The following is a 20508-nucleotide window of genomic DNA, read 5'->3' as shown; positions in this document are numbered from 1 at the left end:
GTTAGAAGGGTCAGTCAAAGTTCAGACCTAAATCCCATTAAGCATCTGCGGCAAGAGTTGAACATTGCTGTTCAGACACGCTTTCTGTCCAATCTGTCTGAGCTTGAGCTGTTTTACAATGAAGAATGGGCAAATATTTCAGTCTCTAGATGTGCAAAGCTGGTAGAGACATACTCCAAAAGACTTGCAGGTGTAACTGTAGCAAAAGGTGGCTCTATGAAGAGCAGGGGTTTGAATAGAAATGCATGCCACACTTTTCCAAATTTATTTGCTTAGAATTTTGACAACCATGTATTATTTTCATACCACTTCACAATTATGTGCTACTTTGTGTTAATCTATCATAGAAAAGGTCAATAAAAAACACATTTTGTTTGTGGTTGTAAGGTGACAAAATGTGTAAAAGTTCAAGAACTATGAATAATTTTTCAAGGCACCGTAACTTCAAATCACCACACAAGCACACATCAGTTCACATGCATGTACACATATGCAGTTAAAGCATATGTGTACATGCAACTTCAAAAGTTAAAGTAGAGAAAGACTGCAAACCTCAATATGGAATGAGTGATAATGTCAGCACCATTCCATGATTTAGAAATATTTGTTTCACTTTAAATCTGTTTTTTTTTCTTAATTGCAAAAACTGTAAAATTTGAATTATCTTTTGTGTCACTTCAGTGTTCCTTCACTTCAATGACTCCCTCTTGTATCTTTGCTACACATTGGATATAATTTTTCTTACCACGATGATGCATGATCTTTACTCTCAAATCATTTTAATGGCTTCTGAGGAAGTTGCCCCTCTGCTCCAAATTATTGTTTAATAGGCAATTTGTCCTTTACTCTAGTTTGTTCCTTGATTGTAAAATCTGGTATTTTTGCAAATTTGGCTCAGGGGGACCTGAAAGCCAGGAGACAATTTATTGTATTGGCCACAAACAAACAAATAATAATAAAGATTTCTATCAGAGCAAAAATCTCTCTCTCTCTCTCTTTCTCTCTCTATTTGCTCCTAACCACGTCCTAACCTAGCAGTCATATATAGCCTTTAATTAATCCTGCATTTTTTGTCAAAGATATTTGTCACCATGAAATTAATAGCTTAAAACAGCAACATATGAACAGATTCACTGAGTAATCAGAAAAGTTTAGCATGAATCTGGACATTAGATTTAAGCTTGAAGTTTTAACCTTATCAAATATCACTTGGTAGAAGCTCCTTACCGTTTGAAGAAGTCTCTTCTCAATCTGCTGTCCTCTTTTGCTTGGATCTTTTTTTTTTCCATCTGAGACTGACGTTATTCCATGTTAATTATTTTTTCTCCGTGAAAAACACAGCAACTCATCTTATCCCGGGGTGCCAGGGCGTCGAGCTCCGGATCTCAGCAGAAAAGTGCCAATAAAAGTTGCAGGCTGATCCAGGTATCAGTTTGACATAGGTTCTCCTCCGTGACGTCACAGTTGGAACACTGTTACGCCTCTGCGTAGCCATGGTTACAGGGGACGCTTTGGAGCTCTGCTGCTCAGCAGCTAAAGATTTCAGGTTAAACTCTAAAACCAAATAAAATCAATATACTGTATATGTGTATAGTTACCCCTTAAGCGTTCGTTTTCTGGAAGAGGCTGTAAAACGGACAGTTAAAATGTGACCGATGGCAGCCATACTGAGGTGAGTTGTTGAGGATATGTTGAGCTGTCGATAAGCACGGCTGTTTTTGTGCTGTTATTTACTGTTAGCATGTTTTGGCTGGCGTTACTGAAGTTGTTTTCAACTGGATGTCACATTGTTGAACTCTGATGATTAATGAATAAACTCTCGATGTGACGATGGTAGAATGTAATTGTAACCCTGTGTTAATCTGTGTGCCTTTGATACCGTTTAATATCCAGTCCATCTGTTTGGTGTTTTGTTTTTAACATGCCCTGGAATAATTTAAAGTTTTACAATGCCGGTGATTTACGACTCTTTCGCGACAGTCAGCTGGGGAGTAAACTGTGGGGTTCTCAGAGGTAGCTCACGTGAGCCAGCAGTGACATCTGTACATGCAGTAGCCTTAAAATACTGATTATTTATTCTCCTGCTAGTTAAGAATTTGTGTTTTATACCTACATTGTTTCTTTCTATATGTTATCGTTTGGTTATGTTATGATGTGTGGTTAATGATGATTATTAGTGTGCTAATCGTGAATAAGCTAGTAAGCTTGAAAATTAGCAGCCATGTTAAGCGGATTTCGGTGATCAAGTTCGTGTGTTACTGTTTGGAATATGAACCCATATGGCTTGCACTACTTTCAAGATGTAAGCTAAAGGGGTGTGTTTTAAAAAAGGTGCAAGAATGACCTAACTCAGTGAGCGATATGTGTTCATTGTACAGTAAGTTGTAATTTATGTTGTGCATTTGAACTAGCAGACTGCAGACTTGTTTAGGGGCTATGAGCACACATGGGCTGTGACCCAATCCAGCGACCGCAAGCTTTGGAGTATGCGCAGTTTGCGTACTACGTACGGCGCGTACTAGGAAGTACGAGAAGTGCGGAAATGAGAGGCTTGTGAAATGGGACGGTCTGGCCGTCGTCGCGCTGCTCAGGTTGCCTAGCAACCATGATACTAACCGCAAGAAACGTTTCATACAGCATTGTTTGACAGAAATGAAGGAGAAAAATGTTTTGTTGTTCATTCATTACTTTTTTTTTATGACATCACTTTGATTAGCTGAGGCTGAGACCACGGGACTGTAAAAACATAATTGTTGGGCTTCATTTCTGTACTGAACAGTCATTTCAAGATTAGTTAGTAAATAACAATTAGCTAATGTTGTTCATGAGACTAAAGTCATCTCACTTTGGTAATGTAAATATAATATGGCCAATATATTTATTGTCAGATTATTATGATATATTACAGCAGTGAGCTTGAACTCTGTGTCAAAGATTCAAGTTGAAGTTATTTATATTTCCTCTCACCTTAAATCTTCACTCAAAGACAAGTATCTTTGACAGTGTATATATAGATCAGGGGTCGGCAACCCTAGGCGAAGGGTTAACTGATGGCACAACCATAGCTGGACTGGCCATCGGGCATACCGGGCATTTGCGCAGTGGGCCAATGATTTTTTATTTTTTTTGTAACGTTATAAACACTGAAAGGTGGTGGATTGGCCAGATGCTGGTCAGTGTGTAAAAATAACCCAGTTGTTTGTTGGTGGCTTCCACAGACCTCCACCACATTAGCAAGTGGTGGAGGTCAGCAGGTGGATGAGAGAAAGGGGAGGCAAGTGGAGAGACCCGAGGCGGCCACCGGTCTGAGTGTCAGGTGAACTGAACTTCAGGTAAGAAGTTATGACCATGCAGTCTATGTTGGTCAGATATAAACCAAGTTTAGGTGGAGTTTTATTTTTGTTGTGCTGACTTTTTACAGTCAGTTACAGTAACTCGTACTGCCTGCTAGCTAGCATGATGGAGTTTCTATACAGCTGGGTGGGTGCTATGATACTACTGATAGTTAGTAGAGTTGCCAACCGTCCCGTAAAAAGACGGAATTGTCCTGCATTCAGAGAAAATATTACGCGTTTTGTATTGAGCTGAAAAGGAATGCAGTTTGTCCCGGACTTCAGCTAGTTCCATCCTACCTGACAAACCATCCTACCCATTGTTTCTGCGCATGCGCACAACACGAAATTAAGTGGCAAACCGTACTACCTTTGTGATTATTAACCAGAAAAATATTCTGACGGGTAAAATTAAGTGCCAAACCATCCTACCTTTGTGAATGTGACCTACAAGCATACTAACAGCTAAAATTTAGTGGCAAATCATCCTACCTTTGTTAATCTGAGCTAGAAGCATATTTTCACAGCTAAAATTCAGTGGCGAACCATGCAGCTGGAATCCACAGCTGTGCGTGTTCATGGAGCTGCCTTTTCACCTGCTGGAAATCACTACCTGACAAGTTTAACTGTCTTCAGAACATTGCAGAGGCCTTATTGACAGTATTTGGCTCTACATGTCTGTGTGAGCAGATTTTCTCTCACATGAGTGTCCTCAGGTAGCCGTCTGAATGCTGGACACTGGAAGACCTGTGTCTCTGAGTGGGAGACCAGAGATCACATTAACATGTGTGTCTCTGTATTAACAAATATGCCATATTGGCCCAGTTTATTTTTCTTATCATTGTTGTGAGGAGGCCATAGATAGCATTTGCATTTTCTGTTGTACAGTTCATTTGTTGTTATGGATAAAAAGTGCCTTTTTTTTTGTTTCAGAATAGCTGATAACTATTCGCTGATAGCTGCCAACATCTGCAAACAAATATAATTCTATAAAGTGGTTCTATATAGTGTGTAACTGTTCATATAGAGCGTTATTAAATTTATTGCTAATGCAATCATATGACACATTGACTTCTGAGGAAATTTTAGATGGCACTCGTCATCAGAAAGGTTGCCGACCCCTGATATAGATGTATCATATATAAGAGACAAATATTGTTCGTTTAATTTGTTGGCATTATCACATTTGGCTCAATGCTTACATATATGTGTAAAAACAAAATGTACGAGCTGTGATAACTGTGTCTGATAACATGAAGAGTAGACTGATATATGAAATATTCCTTTATTGGGTGAGAAAATCAGACCATGTCATAACTGCTTTAAGTCATACAGAATAGATATCAGAGCCTTAAACAGGCTGACTTCTGCTAAATGGGTCAAACTGGGCAGAAAGTAAACAAACACATAACATCCTTATAGAATATGATGTAACACTATAGATCAGCTTACCTCAGAATATATAAAGCATATAAACAATTACATCAATATGATGCAACAAACACAGCAGTGCTACTAATCCAAAATACTCAAAGCTTCATAGAACTGAAACAAAAATTTATTTTTAGCTCCATTCTGCTGCTGATACATACTTTAGGTTTCTGAACATTAAACTTGTTGCTGCCTTTCATAGTGTGTAACTTGAAGGCCCTGAGTACTTTCTCCCACACTGAAAATGCTGGAATGATCAAATTATTTGAACATTACCTAATAAGACTGATTCAGGACAGACAATTAGTTATTCTAAACTTTTCTAGCAGTCCTTCACAAACAGGGAACAGTCTGTCTATTCTCTCCATCTGTCAGCTGCTGCTGGCTCTTCCTCCCCCTCTTCCTCACACACTGCTGAGTTTGTCCTGGTGGATCATCAGGGGTGCAAAGCCTCACAGATGATGTTCCACAGTGGGTCCCTCAGTCTGTCCTCACTCTGGACACTTGCAGTTGTCACACATGGAAATCAAATGTGTGATAAGCTGCAGGATTCAAACACAAGTGTAACTTATAAATACATGTTCATACTTTTATTCCACAATCAGAGAGAAAGAAACAGAGAGAGAGTGCAGGACAGACAGACAGGTGACAGTCTCAGGTGTATACACTGCTACAAAACAGCACAAAAGAAGGAGGATTTAGTGTTTGTGTTATTACGAGTGCTGAACAAGAAGAGTTCCCAGATGGTACAGTGGACACATGTGTGACTGCTGTGATTAAAGCATCTTTTCTTTCAGCTTAACGAATGAACCGTCAGCTCGTTCAAACACACGTTAAAGTCCGTTTGGCTCAACACCACCGAACAGAGGCAGCAATATAACATAGCTAACATTAACAGTGCAGTGAATCCTGCTTGTGCCGTGATATTCAGGACTGCAAACCGAGCAGCATTCACTAACTTTCAGCTTGTTGTGTTTGTGGATATAAGACTGACTTTAATTATCCATAAAATCATCACATTCTCTGTAAGATTAAGGTCGACTATTGAATGGCGTATATTTAAAAGTAAAGGCTTTAAAACCAAGTTAGTTGGACACATCACTAATGTCACATAACTCTGCTGACATGTGGCCAACAGTCATGTTTTAATGTTCTTCATTATTAAACATTCGCACATAAATAAGTGACATCATATTCAGTAAACTTACCTCTGAAAGTTTACTCTTCGGCTGCGCCGCCTCTGCCCTCTGCCGTATTTTTCGGCAAAATTATCCACACCCACCACTGCGCTATGAATTGTGGGATATATGGGACCACGAAGTGTACAGCGGACCACACTTCAAATTTGGGAAAATCGACGGCGCATTTGGAGTACACTTCAAATTGAGACAGCCGTCGTCACGTCGCTGTGACGTAATATGTTTCACAATGCGTACTCAGGAGCGTGCGGTCGCTGGATTGGGACACAGCCAAGGTCTGTAGCTTTGTCAGAGGAAGCTTGTGTGAGCCAGCAGTAATATCTGTACACGCAGTACCTTTAAAATACTCATGTGTCATTCTCCTGCTAGCAGTGGAGGAGACTTCTGCTGAGGAAGAGGCCCTGCTGTCCTGCCGTCTTACTGGTGCCATTGAGGGATCAGCGGCTGCTATATATTCTTCTCAACCTCGAGTATTTGGACTGAAGGACTCACAGACACGTTTTATATTTAGCTCTATACATTTTAAAAAGATTTTTAAAAAATATTTTCTTATTCACAAAGGCTGTATGGAGACATTTTGGTTATTGCCACAGACGCTTTCTCTTACTACGGATGGAGGATGTTGCGGTTTTACAACCCATGGACTGAGAAAGGACTCAATAAGTAATATGTTCACATATTCCAGTGTTAAACACAAGTGAGTCTCAATTGAGTGAAGTGTTGGTAACTGATGCCAATATTTTTCTTCATTCTCCCTGTTTAAATCCCATTCATATAAGGGACCCTAATTTTATCCTGCTACAAACATATTCACCCAGTGTTATTTAAGTTTCCTGTAAACTACACATGTAAAGCGGATGTGAGAGAGGCTGTGATGAAGTCCTGGAGTTTTTAACGATGTACATGCTCCAGTCCAGAAATTTGTATTATATGTTGGACACAGGTGGTAAAGTGCTGTCACACCCTGAATAAATTGTCCTCTGTTCTTTGGTAAGCTGACATATTTGTTACATAATCATATGGTTTATCAGAGGGAAAGTGCGAGTTTTAGAATACTGGAGCCTAAGGTTAGGTGCAGTAATATTCAACCGTAATATTAGCTTTTAACTAGGTCTTGTCAGTTAGCTGGTGTTGTGTCAAAAAGTCATATCTGCCATAAACTAATTTTCGGTAGTTGTCAAAAACCAGTTGATCATATTTAACCCTCCTGTTATGTTGGTTTCCAGGAACACCAATTATGCTTCTGGGTTAATTTGACCCGGGGCAAATTTACTCATCCAAAAGTGTCAGAAACACTGGCATTGATTATTTTACAATTTTCTTTTATAATTTAGATTTTTTTCGTTTTCTGTAGTGATGCAGATGACATGTGACATCTCTTCTGTTCTGGGTCAATCTGACCCGCAACATAACAGGAGGGATAAACTGCTATAGACAACTTTTTGGTCTATAATATGCGAAACATGTCACATGTATCCCTCATGAGTAATATTGAGTCATCTTGTGCCACAAACAACATTCCTGTCACAAGGTAGAAGCTGCAATCACTTTTTGGCAGTGATTTTTACTTTGTATTTATTCATTTGACATTAAAATTACTTTTTTAAAGAGTAATCTGGCCAAGAGGACAGCAGAAATTGCAACAAATATAATAATAGTTCTCTAAACATATTTTAAGTGTCCCAATAGGACTGGGTTGGTTTTAATATAGTTACAATAACACAGAGTTATAAATATACTTGAAAAAATGGGTCGTTATTAAACTTGATATATACCCTTTTGTAAATCATGTTCACTAAAGTCTATTTCCCAATATAAGTAAAGACATTGGAAATCAGTTTTTGTCAGACGATCACTTTTTGGCATAACACCGGAGGTAAAACAGGTATGATCCTTCATATCTGGAGTGTGAAGGTGCAGACATAAATTCAGATATCTCTGGGATGTTTAAGAGTTTAGAATTTCTCTGGTTCATTAGCTTTATTCAGATAATTCAGTAATCACTCAAGATTAGTTCACTAGTACTCCTGAATTCAAAGAAATAGTCAGGGTATTCGGCGCTGTGCTTTCCCACAGGTGAACCCAGGTGAAATGAAAGAAGTATTGGATGCCCTCCTCCTCTGGCACAATGATAACTCACAAAAGCTCCTTGGAGTAAGGAGATCAGGTTCAGAAGTGGTTCTTTCTAAGAACGTATATCTGTATTTATAAATGACATACTAAGGATGAGTAATGCTTAAATAATGAGGAAATTAAGCAGTGACCAATGACACATTTAACAATGTGTCATTTTTATCCACTATTCTATGTTTATTTATGAGTACAAGATCCTTTTTTTCTATCAAATAACCTAAAAAATGACTGACTGCACCTTTAAAAATACTAACTTAAATAAACCAAGATAACCCAGCAGTCCATAGGAAATAATGTGTGCACTATGTCACTAAATTTATTGTCACTGCAAATGTAAAAGTAAACATAAATGAACCACAGAGGAAATGACATGACTTTGAGGACAGATGTGATCAGGTGGAAAATGCAGAAAGCTGACTGATGTCGATCTGTGGCTGCATTCAATGTTGGCCTGTCCTGTATTAGGCATTCAGGATTTTCTTTTAAGGCCATTTAGCTCTTATGGCATGAACTTGCTCAGTGCATTATTATTGGCTTTTCTACAGTCTGATATTTGTTTACAGTGCATCAAATTTGGCACATGCTGACTGCATTCTAATTGTAACCAGAACAGGAGGCGAGAGCAGAGAACAAGAGTGCAGCAGTTTAGTGAAAGGAACAGGAAAGGTGAAGAAGAGGTGAGCATCCAAAAGACGAGCAAGAGGACAGTTTCAAAGGAGACATCACGGCACAATAAAAGCACAAGCTGTAAGAGCAGAGATTCATTCATATTTTTACTATTTTTTTCTTTAGGTTTTACTCCCGCTGCTTACAATAAATCAAATATATAGTACAAACAAGAAAAACTCAATTTGCATTGTTGTTCAGTATAATTCTGTGACTTCAACCTTTAGCTAACGTATAATGTTTGACATTTTATATAAATGTGACTATAAAATATAGTCAATAATATTAAAAAGGTGCTGTTACTGAGTGAAACTTCCAAAGATTTCAGGTCTGGATTTAGCCCCAGTGTTTTAAGATCCTAGCAGCGCTCGTATTTATGGCCACATTTTTAAAAGAGACGAGCTTTCTGGGTGCTGACTCAGAGGGACCACTTTAGTTCATTGAAACTTTAATGCCAGTTTAAGACAATAAACTGGACACGTTTCGAATCAAATTGATAATAACAGAGCTATGCTGGACATAAGCAACTGTGTTAGTGTGACGCCCTGCATATTTGAAGGATTGCAATAAACTTCTGTTCTTACTGAATCTGTAACATTGCCTTGATCTGCCTACATCATTTTTTAAATAGTTTATGTTGTTAAATGAGTTTTGTGTCACTGTGCACAGAGAAAAACTCACCTGATGTAGTGGTAATGCGTTATTCACCACTAGATGGAGACAACCCGGCACAGGTATTTTCTCTACACACTAAATTTCACACTGAAAAGCATTGGTGGGAATTTTTGTTTACATAGTAAGTAAAAGAAAAAATGTCTTGAGGTCTTTCCAGTGTTTTCAAAATTGTGTTTTTCAGATACACGTCAAAATTTCAAAAAACACACACACAAAACAACAAAATATGTCAAATTACATGCACGTCTCATTCATTTTTTGAGAATTTCACCACTTTTCGATTTCATGGAAAATAACTTATGTTATTCATGACATGATATCATTTAAAATAACTTTGTCAGGCTAGTGATTAGCTGCCACATAAGTATAAATCTAAATCATGCAAGTGTAATATAGAAAAAAACCACAAACAGTTGTGCTGTTTGTTCATAATAAATGGGTAGGGGTGTATAGTCAGTAAAAGCCACCAAGGCTCTGCCGAGCTCCAAAACCACCTCTGCCACAGACAGAAGCATCAAAAATGTGCGCTGGGAGCTTCATGGCATGATTTCTACAGCCACACAAATCTATATGTATGTGGCCAAGAACCTTAGTCCATGTAGGGCATCTTAACACAGTTTACTTGTGTCAGTTAGGTCAGCTAGTGGGATGGCAGAGAGGGCAGCCTTTACATTATTTTATTGTAGAGTGACAGGAACTGCCTATGAGCTTCTAATCAGGCAGAAATATTGACAGAAGGAAATATTTCAAAATAAAAAATAAAAAAAAAAATTTAAATTTCAAAGGAAATACATTGATGAAAATCAAAGAAGAGAAAATGTATGTGATGTTCCATTTTCCTGAGAACTGATTGGCTGTGATGACTCCTTCAAGTACTACATGCTACTTTGTCCTGCTAGTTAAGCCTGCTGTCTGTTCTCAGGCCTCCTCCTGTTTCACTGGCATAAATCCATCACCAGAGGGCTCCACTGACCTGCCTGTTGACATCAGAGCAAACCCCTGTGTCATGTGACCTGGCTGGAGTTGCAAAGCTGGACTCAGACCTGGCCCAGGCAAGTTCAAAGACAGTTGTGGTAGAGAGAGCAGGGAGTATAGTAGAGCACTGGAAGGATGAGGTGGAAACAGGAAGCGTGTAGATTCAGTGGATTTGGAATCCTCCATCTGTCTCCATGCTCTCTTTACTGGCCTTCTAAAAATCACTTCTAAAAACTTCTCCTGTAGCTGTGTAGCTGCTTTTGTTTAAATGTTTAGGATAGCATTTAGAATTCAACTTTACTGTCATTACACATGTCTAAATACAGGGTAACAAAATACAGTTTGCATCTTATCAGTAAGTGCAATAAGAGCAAATATACAGATGTACTACATATATACAGATGTATCGGTGTGAGGTAAACAGATCTACAGAGTGCTATGAATATATCTACAGCCAGTGTTGGGAAGGTTACTTTTAAAATGTATTCCATTACAGAATACAGAATACATGCCCCAAAATGTATTCTGTAACGTATTCCGTTACGTTACTCAATGACAGTAACGTATTCTGAATACTTTGGATTACTTAATATATTATCATGCTGTTTACAACTACATGAATGTACTATTGCTGTGATTTATTACTGTTACTGAAGGTCCGCGGCTCCGAACCGTAGTAAAGGGACCTCTGGCTAATACGGTGGGTTCTGTGTCGGGCTCGTAGCCGAAAACTAGCTTTACTTTGTTGTCTGGGTCAACTTTGCTTGCAGAGACAGAGAGAGGCGTTGAAAGGCTGCTCCAACAGAACTTATTGTTTTTGGAGGAAAACACGAACACGGTGTACAGTCGAGTCTTAATAGCTTACTTACAACTGGGCTCGTCAGGCTCTCTTCTTGGCTGCAGTGGTTATTATTATATTTACATGCTTCCAGCTCCCGTTTTTGCTCGATGACAGCTCGTAGTTTTCCTTTTTCTCCCTCCTTCGCTCACAGACACATAACGGGTATGGCAGTCCATTCTCCCTGCAGCACGGACTACACTGCCCATGATGCTACATTCTTTAGCATTCTGCCTATTAGCTTAGCACAACAACAACAGGCGCTCTCTCACCCAGGAAACACGCAGAGAGAGAGCGTCGCCCTGTAACCATGGCAACCGTAACGCTGCCGCCTGGAACTACAGAACGTAGCTGTCAAACAAAATCCAAACAGTCCTGACCCGCCACAATATGAAACAGGGAAGTACCGCCATGTAATCCATTTATTTCAACAAAGTAACTGTATTCTAAATACCACCTTTTTAAACTGTAACTGTAACGGAATACAGTTACTCATATTTTGTATTTTAAATACGTAACGGCGGCACATGTATTCTGTTACTCCCCAACACTGTCTACAGCAGTGGAAGCGTAGCTCTCTGAACAGACTACAATAGTGAACAGTGTAGGGTGACAGCTGTGGGGAAGAAGCTGTTCCTAAACCTGCTGATTTTAATCTGAAGGCTCCTGTAGCGCCTTCTGGAGGGGAGGAGCTGGAGGCAGGATGAGAGGAGTCCCCGAGAATGATGCGTGCTTGGCATAGACATCTCTTCTTGTGGACATCCTCAATGGCAGGAAGTGGAGTCCCTGTGATGCGTTGGGCAGCTTTCACCACCCGCTGCAGTGCCTTGCGGTCAGCAACAGAACAGTTCCCATACCACACTGTGACACAGTTGGTCAGGATGCTCTCTATCACACAGCGGTAGAAGTTAACCAGTATGTCATTAGACAGGTGGTTCTTCTTCAGTATCGTAAAGAAAAAAAGGCGCTTATGGGCCTTCTTGACCAGGCTGGAGGTGTTAGTTGACCAGGACAGATTCTCAGAGATGTGGGTCCCCTAGAACTTGAAGCTGGAGACCCATTCAACAGCTGTGCCATTTATGTAGATGGGGACATGGGTATCTGTCTTCTCCCTCCTGAAGTCCACAATGAGCTCTTTGGTTTTGCTGGTACTCAGGAGCAGGTTATTGTCAGACCACACAGCTAGGTGCTTTACCTCTTCCCTGTAGCCAGTCTCATCGTTGTCACTGATGAGACAGTCACGGTGGTGTCATCTGCAGACTTGATGATGGAGTTGGATCCATACCCAGGTCTGCAGTCATAGAGGAACGGGCTCAGCACACAGCCCTGTGAAGTGCCAGTGTTGAGTGTGATGGTGGTAGAGCAGTTATGGCCTGACCTAACATGCTGGGGTCTGTTGGTCAGAAAGTCCATGATCCAGATACAGATGGAGTTGCTGAGTCTAAGAGCCACAAGTTTGGTGATCAGCTTGGAGGGAATAACTGTACTGAATGCTGAGTTGAAGTAAACAAACAGCATTCTTACATAAGTATTGCATAAATATATGAGTACATGTTGCAAGAAACTACATTCCCAGATCACATCCAGTGTGTGCTGGAAAATTTGCAACGATTCTACAAAAATGTTCCACGTGGTGTTTTTTTTTTTCCTACTGGTGATGATCCAGTGGGGCTCCAGTCACTACAGGCTCCCTTGTGGTGCCACAAAACAGACTGCAAAACAACTTGTGCGTCCATGACTGATCCTGCTGCTTCCACTACAATTCACTTCTGTATGAATTGATCTTTTCATGACTGTTCACTTTGGACAAGCAGGAAACAGAGGTGACGCTGACTTGTGGCTTCGCAGGGCGATTCCCTTTAACAACAAGAGCATGCACACAGTTTGTTTTAGGCCACCATGAATAGCTCACATTGTAAATCACAATGAGCCAGTATATGATACTGTAGCTTCCACTCACTGTGACAGGATGGCTCGTAGGAGGTGATTACACTCTGCTTCATTGGGTTCCAGTTCAGATTAAGGGACAACACATGGAAAGACAGAAACTGGGAACAAATGTTTGAAAAATATTTACTGTTAGAAAACATTCAGTGAACAATATCGATTTTTATGTTTGGCAAACTTCAAATCTGAGTCTCCAAAAGCCAGTCAGACAATAGAGTTGGTATAAACAGAGAGAGGAGATGATGCTTTTTTTAGACAGAGGAAGGGAAATATTTAGATTCACTTAAAAGGATAATTCTCTCTCTCTCTTTTTTTTAGCACTTTCCACTTTCGCTTTCTTGCCATTAAGCTCTAATTAGCTTTAATTTCACTTAAAATACATGAACACAGAAAAGTAAGAGTGTGATTCTGGCGAAAGATAAAAACTAAAATGTAGCATTTTGAAAGGTCCCTGCTCACTGACCCCTCTGTCTCTTTTCTTAACTGCTGCATATGTGCTGGATTATTTGGACTACATTGCATTGTACAGTTAGACTATGATTGTATCTGTGGGGCTTAAAACAATGACATTTGTTCACACACTCACAGTGGATTCATTTTCAAAGATCAAGGAGCACTTCTTTAGGGCTGGTCTGGAGACATTAACTGGCTCTGGGTGACAGAAAGCGCTGTAAGGACTGAGAAAAAACTGTATTAATTTGGTGCACATTATGGGATTTGTGTATATTATGTGTTGAGGTTTTCTCTTTGTGACTGAGGTCCTTACTGGAGCTGAGATTTGTATTGAGCATGCAGTCCAGAGTGATCAGACACATATGTGCTGTTCCACAAACGGGATGTTTTTATTGTAGTCACTGTAGCAAGTGAGATCGGTGAGAAATAAACCAGGAGAGATGGAAGGAAAAGATCAAACAACAGATCCTAAAGTCAATGATACAATCTGAATGACGAGAACGAAAGGCTAGCTGTGTGGAAGACTGAGATACTTGTCATTTCTGAAGATGAGCAGCAGAGACAGTTCACAGAGTATTTTCCCAAAAGTCTTGGGGATCATCGAGATGTTTTCTGGCAAAACTGAGACCAGCCTTTGTTCCTTTTGCTCAGCAGGGGTTTCTATCTTACAGTGTAATTTAGCAGGTGGGGAACAGTAAAATCAGCTGTAGTGGCTCTTGTAGATTTACACAACTGAAATCAATAATATGTAAGCAGACACCCAGCTGTCCACTAAACCTGATTCTGCTCTTCCCCCATCCTCCCTCACCCTCTGTTTAGCTGAACTAAATTCATGGTTCTCTTCTAATTTTCTCAAACTCAATAGTAATAAATCCGAGCTCCTCTATAGGCACTAAATCAACATTATCCAGAACCAACAGTTTCTCTATTACTATCAATAACTCACCGGTCTTCATTTCTTCCTCTGTGAAAAGTTTGGGTGTCATCCTCAACAGTACTTTATCTTTCAATTCACACATTAATAATGTTACTCGGTCTGCATATTATCAATTGCGCAACATTAATCGTCTCCGTCCTTTTCTCCCCCCACATGTCACTGCCATTCTTGTCCACAGCCTTGTTACTTCCCGGATTGATTATTGTAATTCACTTCTTTTTGGTCTTACTCAAAAATCCATCCACAAGCTCCAACGCGTCCAGAACTCTGCTGCCCGTATCATCACCAGGACCCCTTCTGTCCACCACATCACTCCTGTCCTGCAGCAGCTTCATTGGCTCCCGGTCAAATATCGCATCAATTTCAAAATACTCTTGTACACATTTAAGGCTATTCATCATCTCTCTCCTCCATATCTCTCTGATCTGGTTAAGATTACTGCCCCATCTCGTTGTCTCAGATCTTCTTCTTCCCTTTCACTCTCCGTCCCTTCCCCCCGTCTTCCAACCATGGGGAGCCGGGCTTTCAGCTGCTCTGCTCCACGACTCTGGAATTCCCAACCTCCTGATTTAAGAAATATCTCTTCCTTCTCACTCTTTAAGTCCAAGCTCAAAACCCACTTGTACAAAATAGCTTATCCCACATAACCTCTCCACTCTGCTTTTTTATTTGTTTATGTCTTATGCTTTTATGATTCTGTAAACTGCTTGCTTTTATGTTGCTTTTATGTTGCTTTTATTCTACTATGTACAGTGACCTTGAGTGACCTTTCAAATAAAATGTATTATTATTATTATTATATTTCATGAGCTGTCTTGGCTGATTTCCACCCTCTACACCAGGGGTGGGCAATTAATTTTTACAAGGGGCCACATGAAACCCGAGTTGCGTCAGAGGGCCACATCAACGACATCTTGAACCAAAGTCTGCTTAACTTTCTTAAATTGTAAAATTCACTAAATTATATATTATGAATAGCTGGTACTGGTAATCAGAAGAATAAAACAAAAATAAAATAATGTAAATATTTATATTGAGCTATGCTATGTGAAATTGTGGCGCATATTCCAAATAAAACAAAAACAACCACCGAATGAATGTCATTTTATTTTAACATGTTTAACTCAACAAACAACAAGTTTATAGAAATGCAACAATATAATGACTTGTGTCATGTTTTCCTCCTTTTCAGTGAGAATAATCCAGCCTGTTTTGGTTTTGAACAAGGGCATTGAAATCTGGCTGAATGTCTGAGGTGGCTATGCGAAGAACAGCTGAGAGGTGGTCATCAGTGACAGAGGACCTGTGTTTGGATTTGTTGAACTTCATCACCGAGAATGTCTGTTCACATACATAGGTAGATCCAAAGAGGACTAGAATCCTCTGAGCATGATTCCTCAGGTGTGGAAAGTTCTCTTCTTTGAGGGAGGAATAAAAGTCCAGCAGTGAGACTGACCTGAAGTGCTCTGCCAGAAGTGTGTCAGACTGCAAGTCAATGAGTTCCATCTGAACATCACTTGAAGCATTATCCACACTGCAGGTGAAGGGTCTCCCACCCCTCACAGAGACGACATCCTTGTCTTTTCCCGCTGGAAAAATATTACTTTTTCAGGTACTATGATGAACTCTGTAAAAGACTATGGAATGGACATTTCACCAACACATTATTACAAATTTTACGGTTAGAGGGTTTTTCACCACCAGCGGCTCAAGTCAGAGACATTGCCCAGGCATATCTGTTTGAACTCAGAGATGTCCGCGATATAGAGGCCGCGCTGCAAGAAATTCACGCCAGCTTCACGGAGGTGACCAGGATAGTTATTCCTAACATACTAGACGAGAATTACTCACTTTGGCTCTCCTAGTAATCGTTTTTCTTCTCTTGCCTATTATTTTTCTCAAATGTTTTGTTTTTCTTGTTTTTAGCTTTGCTGTTTTTTTTTTTTGTCTGTTTGTTTGTTTTTTCTTACTGCTCGGAGTTGTTTTTACCCGTTTTAAATGTATTCGTTTTTTCTTCATTACAGCAAGTAAAACTGTTTTGGAAAACCGTTGTATCAAATAAAACTTTATTGGAAAAGCATTGCAAGAATCAAACTCATTATTTTGTTTTACTAGAATCAAAGTGTAATGTTATTAATTACATCAAATAAAAATATTTTTTGTGAACTCGTTTACATGAAATAAGTAACCGCTCGATCATGAAATAAAACCATAGTTAAACATTACTTCAAAGATCACACATGGCAGAGCAGATTCTATTGAAACGAACATATTATGACCCATCTCACCCTGGTAGTTTTTGCGGTGTGCAACAATTGATTAAAAGCGTACAGGATGAGACTGGTACAAAGATTAACGCGCAAACAGCTCAGCAGTTCCTTGCAGAACAGGATGCTTACACCTTGCACAGAGCTGCACGCCTGCGCTTTCCGAGAAATCGCGTATTTGTCCCCAGACCTCTTAATCAATACCAAGCAGACCTTTGTGATATGAGAGCGTTATCCGAGCATAACGATGGCTATCAATATTTACTTACAGTTATAGATATTTTCTCTAAAAAAAAGCTTATGCAAGAGTCTTGAAAAACAAAACAGGCGTTCAAGTCACTAAGGCTTTTGACTATGTCTTAAAAGATAGCCAAATTCCTCAAAAGCTACAAACAGATAGTGGTAAGGAATTTTTTAATTCCAGTTTTCAATCTTTAATGAAAAAGCATGGTATAAATCATTTTGCTACAGGGAGCGATCTAAAAGCCTCAGTCTGTGAAAGGTTTAATAGAACTCTTAAAAGTAAAATGTATAGATATTTCACTGCTGCAAATACACGTAGAAATGTCGATGTGTTACAAGATTTATTACACAGCTATAACACTAGTTATCATCGTTCCATAAAAATGGCCCCGAATCAAGTAAATTCATACAACACAGCGTTAGCACTTCTTCTTCTTCTTGTTGTAGAAAAAAGCCCATGAAATTTAAAAAGGGAGATCACGTGAGGCTGTCTAAAGTTAGAGGTGTGTTTGATAAGCGGTATGAGCAAACATTCACCGGTGAGATATTTACTATTGACCAATGCATACCTAGAGACCCTCCTGTTTATAAAATCAAAGATTACGATGGGGAAGAAATTATCGGTAGTTTTTACGAGCATGAGCTGCAGAAAATCGGTCTTGTCATGGATAAGCTCTATCACATGGACAAAATTCTCTCAAAACGTAAACAGAGGGGACAGATTTATTTCCTGGTGAAATGGAGGAACTGGCCTGAACCATCAAACCATCAAAGCTACCATCAAACGCTAATTTGAATGTATTTAAAAATAACACCAGTAGCTGCTTCCGTGTTGATTTGGCCCAGCATCTCAATCTCGATGGGGCGTGGGAGGTGGCTCTCACTGAAATTTCATATCCCTATACATGGCTTAATCTCCCGAATGATAAGGCTTATTTTGAATGGAGGAAAAAGGGTGATGCTGCAAAGGCCTGATGACGTGGTTAAAACAAAAATACGCGCCGGCTTTTATGAGGACGCTAACACGCTGAGAGCAGAGGTTGAAGCCTGCCTCAGGCGTATCGAATCGGATATTTATCTAAAATATCACCCAAATGTTAAAAAGTTTGAATTCACATCTGGAGGCATATATCAACTCAGGTTTTTCCCGCCTCTCGCATATATGCTTGGTGTCCCAGCAGGTGTCTGGCAGCGATTCGAGCGCAAATTTGCCCCATATCCTGCAGATATAAAGGCAGGGTGTTATCATCTATTCTGTTATTCTGATATAGCAGCGTTACAGCTCGTGGGTGATAGCTACTCCCCCCTACTGCGTACTGTCAAAATAGAGGGTAATTACGGAGATATCATCACCCTGTGTTTTAACAAACCAGATTACATTCCTGTGGCTCGCAAACACATCAAAATTATCCATATTGAAATCAAAACCGATCAGAACGAGCCTGTAAACTTTACCTACGGTAAAACGATAGTCAAGCTACATTTCCAGCCTGTCAAGTATCTGCCATAACTCATAGCAATATGGATAATAATAGATGTATACGGTATTACGAAACGCAGGCTGGTAATGGTCTGCCCGGCTTTTCAGGTGCGCCTGTAATTTACGGACGAGGAACAGTATCTATTTTCTCAAAATTGTTTAGATTTGTAACCCGGTTCATAAAGCGGGGTGTGAGCATCGCAAAAACCTCATTTGAAACCTGCTGTCAAAGGCTTTGCTTCAGATGTTGTCACCTCCTCACTCTCGAATTTGACTCATTCGAACACACCAGAACAGCAAGAGGGCTCGGGGCTGAGCATAATTTCACGTAGACCATTAAAACGTCCTCTGGGTCAGAGGCTGACAGAGTTTAAAAAGCCGAAGAAAACTGTGAAAAAGAGGCAGACTGGTAAAACCGTCAGACGTACAGGACGCAAGTCTAAGCAAGATATTTTCTAAAAAACAACTATGAAACAAACAACAATGTCTTTACTTCACGAACGATCAAGCGAATGCACCTTGAGCGAATTGGATCTGTTTACAGCACCACTGACTCAGTTTTCAATTGAGGACAAATGTTATTCAGAAATTTTACCAGTAACAGCGCTCACAGATCGGGGACCTCTGGAATTTTATGTGCCTGGAAACGGGTTGCATTACCTGGATTTAAATGACACACTGCTGAGTTTAAGGTTGAAAATAACAAACCCAGATGGTAGCGATATTGAAGCGGACGCTAATGTTGGAATTATAAATTACCCTTTAACAGTGGCCTCCCATGGACGAACGTGATAGAGCCTGCCCGAAACTAGGAGAAAAATTGAAACGGGAATGGCATTCAGGGAGGGAAACGTGGGTGTACGGGGCGCGGGAGCCAACCCTGATGCGCGGCCTGTGAAATGCGACCCAAGGGTACTCTGGGAGCCCCGGGGTCCGGAGCTGCCCCGAAGGGGAGCACAAGGGTTAAAATGCGAGCAGCTGCATTTTGTATCATTTACAAACCTTTAAAACCTTCCTTCGGTAACCCAGAAAGAAGAGCTTTACAATAATCAAATGCAAAGGCACAAATGCATGGACAAGTACCTCTGCAGTGTCCAGTGATAAAACTTGCCTGATTTTAGATATGTTCTATGTTCTTTAGGTGATAAAGGGCAGTCATTGTTTTCTCTTCCACATTGGACTCAAAGGAGAGCACCATGTCAAACCACACACCCAAATCTTTACCTTGTCTTTGCAATTTATGACATCAATTTTCAAGGTGAAATTTTGGGACAAGTACTTAAATTTTTGTGGTCCAATGACCATCAAATCGGTCTTATCAGTATTAAGAAGCAGGAAATGATCAGATAACCAGCTACTAATGGCAGATAGACAAGCTTCTAATTTAGACAAGTCAACACAGTTTCAAAGCTGCAGGTCAATAGCATAACAATAAAAGGTTACATTAAAAGAATGTACAAGAACAACAAAAGGCAGCAGATACAAAGAAAACAACAATTTCCCCTCTCAGAGGCTGGAGATGTAGGAATTAAAAGATCAAATAAAATTGCTAAATGTTCTAAAATAGGTAAAAGACAGGTTTCAGTCACAGATAGATTCAGTAGGTACCCCAGGACAACGTCTAGGGTGTAGCCCTTGCATGTTGGCCCAGACACAATTCTGAAATCAACAAGTCAAGAGCCCTTTCTCAAGTACAGACTCGCGTTCTCGGCGAGACCGGACTTGCCGAGAACGCGAGTACGGACTCGCGATTTGTACAATTGGAACACCAGCGTACTTGATGATGTCACAGGTCCGGAGTTTTTACTGCCGTCCCCTCTTAATTTAACTGTGATTAATATGTTATGAAGCTTAACTTTAATCTCAGCCAAACCAATTTACTCAGGAGCAAATAAAATCGGTGCAGCGTCCGCATCACTGCAGCCGCAGCAC

At 40.0% G+C, this 20508-nt stretch overlaps 1 long non-coding RNA gene across 6 annotated transcripts; it reads left to right on the top strand.

The window, feature by feature from the left end:
• Positions 1-1499: 1499 nt before the first annotated feature.
• Positions 1500-16573, top strand: LOC148105443 (uncharacterized). Of its 6 annotated transcripts, XR_015718506.1 has the most exons (5): positions 1500-1672; positions 6332-6659; positions 8704-9495; positions 10359-10488; positions 15779-16573. It is a non-coding gene; the product is annotated as an uncharacterized LOC148105443 (long non-coding RNA). The 6 variants fall into 6 exon arrangements; XR_015718502.1 differs by having other exon boundaries at positions 6335-6659; positions 8704-10488; XR_015718505.1 differs by having other exon boundaries at positions 8709-10488.
• The last annotated feature ends 3935 nt before the right edge of the window (positions 16574-20508 follow it).

The sequence above is a fragment of the Neolamprologus brichardi genome, chromosome 3, assembly GCF_056152115.1.
Source record: "Neolamprologus brichardi isolate AB-2024 chromosome 3, ASM5615211v1, whole genome shotgun sequence".
In the NCBI taxonomy this organism is placed as follows: Eukaryota; Metazoa; Chordata; class Actinopteri; order Cichliformes; family Cichlidae; genus Neolamprologus; species Neolamprologus brichardi.
Note: the sequence above shows the minus strand (reverse complement) of the source record. Positions and strands in the feature narration are given on the sequence as shown.